Source organism: Physeter macrocephalus, chromosome 20, assembly GCF_002837175.3.
Source record: "Physeter macrocephalus isolate SW-GA chromosome 20, ASM283717v5, whole genome shotgun sequence".
Taxonomy (NCBI): Eukaryota; Metazoa; Chordata; class Mammalia; order Artiodactyla; family Physeteridae; genus Physeter; species Physeter macrocephalus.
The window spans coordinates 45,957,439-45,967,767 of NC_041233.1; the positions used below are offsets into that span (position 1 = coordinate 45,957,439).

The following is a 10,329-nucleotide window of genomic DNA, read 5'->3' on the forward strand; positions in this document are numbered from 1 at the left end:
GTACAGATGAACCAGTTTACAGGGCAGAAATTGAGACACAGATGTAGAGAACGAACATATGGACACCAAGGGGGGAAACTGGTGGGGTGGTGGGGGTGGTATTGGGATGAATTGGGAGGTTGGGATTGACAAACATACACTAATATGTATAAAATGGATAACTAAGAAGAATCTGCTGTATAAAAAAATAAATGAAATAAAATTTAAAAACAAACACAAAACACTGTCTTGTCCTTGGCAACAATATCCATGAAAACAGATATTTAATGTACTGGCAATTTTTTTTTTAAACTAATGAACATTAAAGCAAATATATAACTGAGAATTTTAACAGTGTTGTCTGATTCCCATGGTATGTAAAACAGTTTGAGAAGAGTGTTCTGAAAAAGCCATTCTGGGAAAGTGTACTGAGGTGCAAACAAGAGCAAAGAACTCTGGGAGCACTACCTACGCAGAAGCGTGGTGCTACCATGACCACAGATTTTGTCTTTAAGAAAGTAATCGGAAGTGGAGAGAGAAGGGACAGTGGGGAAAAGTCCTCGTGTGAGTTTCCTCCATCCCTATTTGCAATTTACTTCAAATCAAATTGCTTTGCCCCTAGGAACCTGTTTTTGTTCTCAATTTTAACATTTAAAAAACAACTAAGAGCTTTAGTTTGGGGTGATAAGTTCTGGAGATGGACACTGGTGATGGTTGTACAAGAAATGCATATACTTAACACCACTAAATTGTGCACTTAAAATGGTTAAAATGGTAAATGTGATGTTATGTGTATTTTACCACAAATTTTTAAAAATGTTAAAAAAAAAAGCCAACCATGCTCAGCCGCTGAGCTGAATGGAGTCATGAGTGGCCCGCCGCAGGCTCGGTTGGGGTGGGGGCAGGTCTGCGTGGCCCTGGTGAATCCCTCTGTCTTCGCCTCTTGTCTTTTTCCCATCCACCTTTCAGGGGTTTAACTGCCGTGTGGAAGGGGACATGGGGCGGTTCAGGAAGGAATGAAATCCTAACCCATCACTTGCTAAATGTTCACATCCCTGTGCTGTACAGTGTGGTGAAGAAGAAAGTGGCATTTCAGGCAACCCTGCTCTCCACCTGTAAAGCACAAGGGTAGGAGACAGGTCTTCGTCTTCCTCTTCTTCTTTTTAATTCTCTGGTACTACCAGGTTAAAACTATTAGATAAAATTAGATTGTTAGATGGATACACGTATATATACCTTTCATATTAGGTAGATTTTACATGGTACTAAACTTGGGAATTAAGAATTGGGATCACAGTTAATTGACTTTTGACCTGTGGATTTCAGTTGGCACCAATCTCAGGTGGAAGAAAGGAATCCACATGTTCAACAATAAGAAACAGACTAAATGAATCAGTACCCTTATAAATAATTCCACAAAATTATAATTTATATCTTCTTGGAAAATGTTCAATGATGTGGAAGAATGTATGTGATATTCTATATTGCAAATTTTAAGCAAGTTTCTGTTCAGTATATATATATGGCATGATCGTGGTTCTGTGATAACTGTATCGCAGATAGAATACATTACGCACAGAAGATAAGACTTCAGGTCTACACACCACACTGATGACAGTTACCTCTGGTGACTTAACAATTCTACTTATCTTCTTACAGTTCAAAATTCATTATAATGAACATTATTTTTCTAATCAATACAAGGCTATAATAAAAAAACATAAATAAATAGCTGTTTTAAAAGTGGATGCCCTCCCTCAATTACACATACACACTTGCCCTCTCTCCCCACCCACCTCCTACTGAAAAACCCCCAGACACAACCTTTGTCCCGTGTTATCAACAGAAACAGAGGAGCAACTGTGGAGCTGGCAGACTAAATTTAGCAGACAGATCCAAGTTAGAGTTCCTCTCAAAGAACTCCTGGAAATAGCTCTGGTCTCATGAAACTGAACTTCCTCGGTCTGTCACTCTGGGCTTCATTTTATGAGCTTCTGATTTTATCAAATGGCCACAGGAATTACATACTATTAAAAATAGCACCACAGTATGCTGGTTGGTGTAACTTCTTGGCAAAGAGCAACTTGTTTTCTGCATTTCTTTGAAACACTTAATACAAGCAAATCAAAATAACAAAGGTCAAAGTCTTCAGAAGTAGGTTATTAACTTCAGGAGTTACAATCAACGGTACAATAGATTCTTATTAAGAAGGAAAAAAAAAACTTAAAAAAAATGAATGCTTAAATCTCTTATGTGAAGGTACTTTATAAACTATAAAATTACCCAATTCTCAAAGCAAAAATTTTGGGTAAGTTTATTGTGCCAATTTTGCAGGTGAGGACATGGAGGCTCAGAAAGTAAGTGATCTCAAGTTAGATCTTTAGCAATGAAATAGTGCTACAATTATATTACATCAAAGAATTTTCCAGAATTTATCACTAAGTTATTTAGACTTGAACAGAGCCCAATGATCCACTTCTGTTTTTCTTTTAAAGTTAAAAAGACTTCCAGTGTAATTATATTTTATCAAGATTTAAAAAATTTATAGATGATTTTTTTTTCTTGCATTCTCCTCTTTGGCCTGAACTTTTAAAACAATCTACTCATTTTTCCAAAATATCAATTTCCAGGAAGACAAAAAGTGGTTTTCTTCTTGTATCTTTTGCATTAAACAGTATAAGCTTCACTTGTGCCAACGATATTTATAGAGAAAAGCTTGAGAGAGCTGGGCAACAAGAAGAGACAGAAACATGGTATTTATAATTTGGAGATGCAGGATGTAGAAACTATTTGAAAAAAATCAGAACAGCTTTATAATGAATAGTTTTCATTTTTGTTGGTAAAAATTTATATAACTTTGATTTGGCTGCATCATGTGATATTTAAATTGCCTTAAATATAAAATTCTCTATTAATATTGCTCTATATATACACAAAACATGTATCACTATATCATATAATTTTATAATAGTAACAAAATATACACATTGCTTTTTTTCAACAGGCACAAAGTTGTTATTCTTCCTTTTTTTTTCTTCTCCCAGTATAAGGAGTGTCTAATGGGGATAGAGTTTGGCTCAGGGCTAATGTTTTGAACACACATATTTAAACATGAGGCAGCCATATGGCATAGTGGTTAAAATGAGCTTTGGAATCTCTAAGACTGGGTTAAATTCTTCCTCCTTCCTTCGCTAATAATAACTACCATTTGTATGATCCTAGGTGAGTTACCTAACATTTGAAACTCTTGTTGCCTCATCTCTAAAATGAGAATTAATATCGATCTCAGCTGGCTTAAAACATTTTTTTCTTTTTCTTTTAATTTTAAGATTTACATAAAAGCTGCAATAATAGAACAGAAAACTGAGGTATACCCTTCACCTCATTTCTCCTGTGTTAATGACTTAGATAACCATAGCACAGTTATCAAAATCAGGAAATTAACAATGTTATAATATTATTAACTTAAAAACAGATCTTATTTGAATTTCACCAATTTTCCCTGGATGTCCTCTTTCTGTTCCCACAATCTTTTAGTTATTGTGTCTCCTTAATCTCCTCCAATACATGGCTGTTCCCCAATCTTTCCTTGCCTTTACAACCTTGACACTATTGAAGAATAACAGTTATTCTGAAGAATGTCTCTCAGTTTGGGTTTCTCAGATGTTTTCATGATTAAAGTGATACATTTTTGGCAGGAATACCCAGAAGTGATGTTGTGTCCTATTCAGTACATCGTGTCAAAGGGTACATGATGTTTATATGTCATGTCGGGTGTAATGCTAACCTGATCTCTTGTTTAAGTTGGTAACCTCAGAAAGTTGTTTTTGTACGCGGTGTTTCTGGAACTTGTCTTTAACAAGTGGCAGCTATTGTTACGGTAAAATCCAAACTAAGAACAGAAGTTTTGGAATTAGGTAGACTTGGGTTCCAATGCCCATGTGACCATGGACAAGTTTTTTAACTTCCCCAGTGCCCGCAGTGTCCAATAAAGACAAAACTACCTGTAAAGCTGTTAAGAAGCTGTTATAAAGTTAAGAAGATGAAATGAAATATGTAAAGCACTCAGTGCCTGCAATTTATGCATATTCCATGAAATCAATCACTATTATTACTTTTTAAGTAAGTTACTATTTTTTCTGCAAAATAATCACTATGGCTTAAGACAAAGAAATCTGAGATCTGGGGAAAAAAGTGGGTTGGAGCATTGCGGGAGTAGGTTGGAAAGATGTCAGATGAGGGGGGAAGGCATGGAAGAGCCAACAGCACATCCCTCTTACTCCATCTCATCTTTCCATTGAAAAAACTGGCATTGCACGTACAGCCAGAGAACATGAAGGCATTTGTGCTTGATTTCTGACACGTTAACCCCATGATGCAAGAACCAATTCCCTGCTATACACCATGGAGGCTTCTCCCTCATTTGTTCTCTCTTGTAAAATCATTACCTTCTGCTTGCTGGGATCTCTTGCAGGGATTTTTAGGCTGTGACATAGGACATCAAACTTTTTTCTTCTGCGGCTGCCTCTGCTGTTATACTCAGGCGTAGACAGCTAGGAGGGCAATTCTAGGACACACATAACATACGGTCGTTAAAATATATCCCTCCTTTTAAAATATAAGCCTAACCCTAAAGAAACCAAAAATAAAGTAAATGTAAAATTAATCCTGCGGGGACCTGGATTTTAAATACTTCTCCGTCAGACCATATGAAGGATCATAAAACTACTGCACCACAGCCTTTGTGGATTTAACCTCAGCTCTGGAAAACCACATTATTATTCACAGACATGAGAGAGTAATAAATATGTACTGTATTACTCCATAGAGCTTAGATGTTGATTACAAAGGCATTAGAGCATCATTAAGTGTTGAAGTATTGATAACTAGAAAATCAATAATGTGATACAACAGTCTTCTATAGGATACTATTATTACCAGCCAAGCTTTACAGCATCCGTACCTTAAGAGACCAGGAAATTAACAGCCACCTACCAAGTTCTCTCTATGCCAAAGTGGGAACCTGGATGCCACAGAGGTAAAATAACATGCGTGTGTAGTTCTCTGCAAAGACCAATCTGCCAGATGGAGACTGATGCTCTGGCTCCCAGGCCAGGATGAGGACCACTGGCTCAAGTGATCTATAAATGACTTTGAAGAGCACTGAATTTTCAGAGGGCGGGTTAAGCAGAGAACTAAGCGGGGTCGTCAAGAGTCCAGGGTCTTTTCTCCGCGCACTCCTGGTCCACGTGTGAGAGGGAAGGTCCATTACTTCCTTGTATTCTCACCCTCCTGTTCCGCCTCCTAGCTAACATTACTGAGAGTTTACCAGGACCTAAGCTTTTTACACTATAATCTCATAGCAGTCAAAGCAATCCTACGAAAAGGGTGAAGAATCCCTATTGACAGGTGAGGACCTAGGCCCCAGAAGTGAGGTGAGACACTCAAGGTCACACACCCGAGCAGGGCTCCGACACTGGGCTCCAATGTCTGTGTGCTCCACTACTGAGCAGGACGCCTCCTAGTGGGAAGCCGTCCCTTCCCTTCAAACCATGGGGTAATAAAGCTGAGAGAAGACTCTGGAACGTGTTTTCAGTTCCTTAAAATGAGGTGCACTGTTACCACAAGCCCTGTTACCGACAAATTCGTCTCTCTTCTTTCCGAGCGGTTTCAGGAGCATACTTCTGGGTCAAACACTCCACCACTGGGGAGGCCCCTAACTAACACAGGGCGTTCCCACCTCCTCCGCCCTCCGCCCAGGCTAACACGTCCACTGCCCAGCCTGGCTCCAACAGCTGAGAGACAACATCAGCGCTCGTGGGGAGCCTGAGCTGCGGACACAGTCCCCCTTCCTGGAGTGCCCCTCGCGCTCCAGGGCGCCATCTGCATGTACCACGCAGACAATTCCTGAACGCAAATCACGTCTACAAAGCAGTGGGTCACATCAGGGGATACATTTCCTAGAGAAGGAAGTTCCACACAGTTTCACTTTCCTCAACACTTAGGCAAAGCTATTTCTTTCTCTCTTCAAAAAGGACTTTCCCCCTTACTACAAAAACAATATATTCTCCTTATAAAAGATTCAAACGATACAGAAGTACATTCAAGTTAGACTGGAAGGAAGGAAGACAGGGAGGGAGGGCAAGCAAGCTTCCTCAACTCCATCCTTTAGAGATAACTAGCGCTAACAGTCTGATGTACATGCTTCAGGACTTAAAAAAATGCAAATGTAATTGTTAAATGAAAAAAGCAAGGGAGCAGATTCACACGTATTGTATAATACCATGGGTCTAAAAGAGAGAGAAGGAAGGAGATATATACATATTTGCTAATATATACATAAAATATGACTTGAAAGCTTCAAAATAGTCAATGTGAACTGACTCCAGGGAGTGGACTTGGGTGGCAAGGATGAGAAGTATACTTGTCACTGTACATCCTTTCTTACCATTTGAACATGGAACCATGTGAATATATTATCTACTCAAAATATTAGCAGAGTTAAATACTGAAACAGAGAAAATGGATTTATTAAAAGCCCAAAACAGTACCTAGCATAGAGTTGGCACCCCATGGATACTGCAGAATGAATGAAACAAATGAGACTATCTCTTCCAATATAATAGGAATTACTCTCCTCACAGGACACACCCTGTTCTAAGTCACCCACCGCATACAAGGACAAAAGAACAAAAACACTTGATTACTGACAAGGAAAGTGACCATGATTGGCTCTTATAAGAGGAACAGTAAATATAAATTAAGAGTGAAAGAAGATTTTAGATTGCATCTAGCAACTGGCAAAGATATCAACCACCATTCTGAACATTTTCTCCCAAGACTCCTGTGGGCAGAGAGAGGATAAACATAGCCACTCAAAAGTCTGGATGCACAGACTTTTTAAGAAGGACAATTTTTTATGTTTAGTTGACCTTAAAATTACATGTAAAGTTTGTATTTTTGTATTCTCTATAATAATGGTTATAGTCATACAAAAACCACTTTCTTTGCCCAAATCTTTAAGAAATATGTGTTTATCATGTTACTTCACACCTCTTGACCTACTACCTCACATAGTGGGGAATTCAAGCACCCCGATTGTAAAATTAGCTTCTAGCTGAATCTTCAAATTCTAAACAAACTGGGGTCATCAAAGCAAGTGCTTTACCCAAGATCACACGGCAAAGACTAGCAAAGCTGAGACCAGGCTGTGAGAGCAGTTTCTCAGTGAGAGCCTAAGATTTGACTGAAGTCTTTCTGTGTGTCTTTCCCCCCACCTCCAACCAACATGCACACAGCTACTACCGGCTCCCCCAAACAAAAGCCCTTCCATAGCTGTCTGGGTCTGGAGGCCCACGCCCATTTGCAGAACTGCTTAGTCCAGCTATGCCCACAAAACATAAAACCTCTAACAAGCCCTGTATCTCATTAGACTTTGTATGAAGCTTTTTGATTTTATAAACAAAACTGTTTCTAAGTACTTCAGTAATTATTTTGGCTGTACCATTTGCATATTGGTTAATGCACTCATTGCAGATCTGTGTCTTTTATTTATTTGATAACACCAGAACCTTGGTATGACAACTTGTGGTTAACCAACTATTTTGATTAACTATGTTTGATATCTGTAGTGAGGTGGATGGACCTAGAGTCTGTCATACAGAGTGAAGTAAGTCAGAAAGAGAAAAACAAATACTGTATGCTAACACATATATATGGAATCTAAAAAAAAAAAAGGTCTGCTGAACCTAGGGGCAGGACAGGAATAAAGACACAGACGTAGAGAATGGACTTGAGGACACAGGGAGGGGGAAGGGTAAACTGGGACGAAGTGAGAAAGTAGCACTGACATATATACACTACCAAATGTAAAATAGATAGCTACTGGGAAGCAGCTGCATCGCACGGGGAGATCAGCTCAGTGCTTTGTGACCACCTAGAGGGGTGGGATAGGGAGAGTGGGAGGGAGAGGATATGGGGATATAGGTATACATATAGCTGATTCACTTTGTTATACAGCAGAAACAAACACAACATTGTAAAGAAATTATACTCCAATAAAGATGTTAAACAAACAAACAAACAAAAAAAGTTTGAAAACAGTACTGCCTGTTGTTTAACATCTTCCATAATACACATCCCCCTGATTTTAGCTGGCTTGGCTTTCCCTTAATTTTTTCAAAGCAACTTCATATTAAAATTAGATTATCCTATTTTACACAAAGAATTCCTTGAATAATAAACATCAGTTAAAATATCTGCACTGAAATTATGTTCAACTCTTACTCAGAACACTTGATACTTTATATATGTGTAATGTCCATAAATCAAATGCATAAATCATGTTTTACAAAAGACACCGGCTGGAGAGAGAAGATGGCGGAAGAGTAAGACGCGGAGATCACCTTCCTCCCCACAGATACATCAGAAATATATCTACACGTGGAACTGCTCCTATAGAACACCCACTGAACACTGGCAGAAGACCTCAGACCTTCCAAAAGGCAAGAAACTCCCCCACGTAACTGGGTAGGGCAAAAGAAAAAAGAAAAAACAGAGATGAAAGAATAGGGACGGGACCTGCACCAGTGGGAGGGAGCCGTGAAGGAGGAAAGGTTTCCACACACTAGAAGCCCCTTCGCGGGGCGGAGACTGCGGGTGGCGGAGGGGGAAGCTTCAGAGCCGCGGAGGAGAGCGCAGTAACAGGGGTGCGGAGGGCAAAGCGGAGAGATTCCCGCACAGAGGATCGGTGCCGACCAGCACTCAGCAGCCCGAGAGGCTTGTCTGCTCACCCGCCGAGACGGGCGGGGGGCCTGGGAGCTGAGGCTCCGGCTTTGGTCGGATGCCGGGAGAGGACAGGGGTTGGCTGCGTGAACACAGCCTGAAGGGGCTAGTGCGCCATAGCTAGCCGGGAGGGAGTCCGCGAAAAAGTCTGGAGCTGCCGAAGAGGCAAGAGACCTTTTCTTCCCTCTTGGCTCCCTGGGGCGCGAGGAGAGGGGATTAAGTGAGCCGATTAAAGGAGCTCCAGAGACGGGCGCAAGCCGCGGCTATCAGCGCGGACACCAGAGACGGGCATGAGACGCTAAGGCTGCTGCTGCCGCCACCAAGAAGCCTGTGTGCGAGCACAGGTCACTCTCCACACCGCCCCTCCCGGGGCCTGTGCAGCCCGCCACTGCCGGGGTCCCGGGATCCAGGGACAGCTTCCCCGGGAGAACGCACGGTGCACCTCAGGCTGGTGCAATGTCACGCTGGCCTCTGCCGCCGCAGGCTCTCCCTGCATCCGTACCCCTCCCTCCCCCCCGGCCTGAGTGAGCCAGAGCCCCCGAAACAGGTGCTCCTTTAACCCCGTCCTATCTGAGCAAAGAGCAGAGACCCTCGGGTGACCTAGCGCAGAGGCGGGGCCAAGTCCAAAGCTGAACCCCAGGAGCTGTGCGAACAAAGAGGAGAGGGGGAGGTCTCTCCCAGCAGCCTCAGAAGCAGCGAATTAAAGCTCACAATCAACTTGAAGTGCCCTGCATCTGTGGAATAACTGAATACACAGCGAATCATTCCAAGTTGAGGAGGTGGACTTTGGGAGCAAGACATATTATTATTTTCCCCTTTTTCTCTTTTTGTGAGTGTGTACGTGTGTGCTGCTGTGTGAGATTTTGTCTGTATAGCTTTGATTTCACCATTTGTCCTAGGGCTCTGACCGAACTGTTTTTTTTTTTCTTTAAAAAATTTTTCTTCTTAATAATTATTTTTTATTTTAATAATTTTATTTTATCTTTTCTTTCTTTCTTTCTTTTTCTTTCTTTCTTCCTGCCTTCCTTTCTCTCTTCCTTCCTCCCTTCCTCCTTCCTTCCTTTCTATCTTTCCTTTCCATTTTTTCTCCCTTTTATTCTGAGCCGTGTGGATTAAAGGCTCTTGGTGCTCCAGCCAGGCGTCAGGGCTGTGTCTCTGAGGCGGGAGAACCAACTTCAGGACACTGGTCCACAAGAGGCCTCCCAGCTCCACGTAATATCAAACGGCGAAAACCCCCCAGAGATCTCCATCTCAACACCAAGACCCAGCTTCACCCAACGACCAGCAAGCTACAGTGCTGGACACCCTATGCCCAACAACTAGCAAGACAAGACTACAGACCCATCCATTAGCAGAGAGGCTGCCTAAAATCATAATAAGGCTACAGACACCCCAAAACACACCACCAGACGGACGTGGATCTGCCCACCAGAAAGACAAGATACAGCCTCATCCACCAGAACACAGGCACTACTCCCCTCAACCAGGAAACCTACTCAACCCACTGAACCAACCTTAGCCACTGGGGACAGACACCAAAAACAACGGGAACTACGAACCTGCAGC

At 41.6% G+C, this 10,329-nt stretch overlaps 1 protein-coding gene across 10 annotated transcripts in view; it reads right to left on the reverse strand.

Annotated features, from left to right (window-relative positions):
• SGMS1 (sphingomyelin synthase 1) overlaps window positions 1-10,329 on the reverse strand; it is a 301,381-nt gene that overhangs the window by 62,143 nt on the left and 228,909 nt on the right. For 8 of the 10 annotated variants that reach the window (XM_028481655.2, XM_055081266.1, XM_024121175.3 and 5 more), the window contains one exon: window positions 4,428-4,546. The exons of the other annotated variants lie outside the window; for them this stretch is intronic. The gene's annotated coding sequence lies outside the window, so the exon portion shown is untranslated. The remainder of the gene's footprint in view (window positions 1-4,427; window positions 4,547-10,329) is intronic. 10 annotated transcript variants of the gene reach the window in all.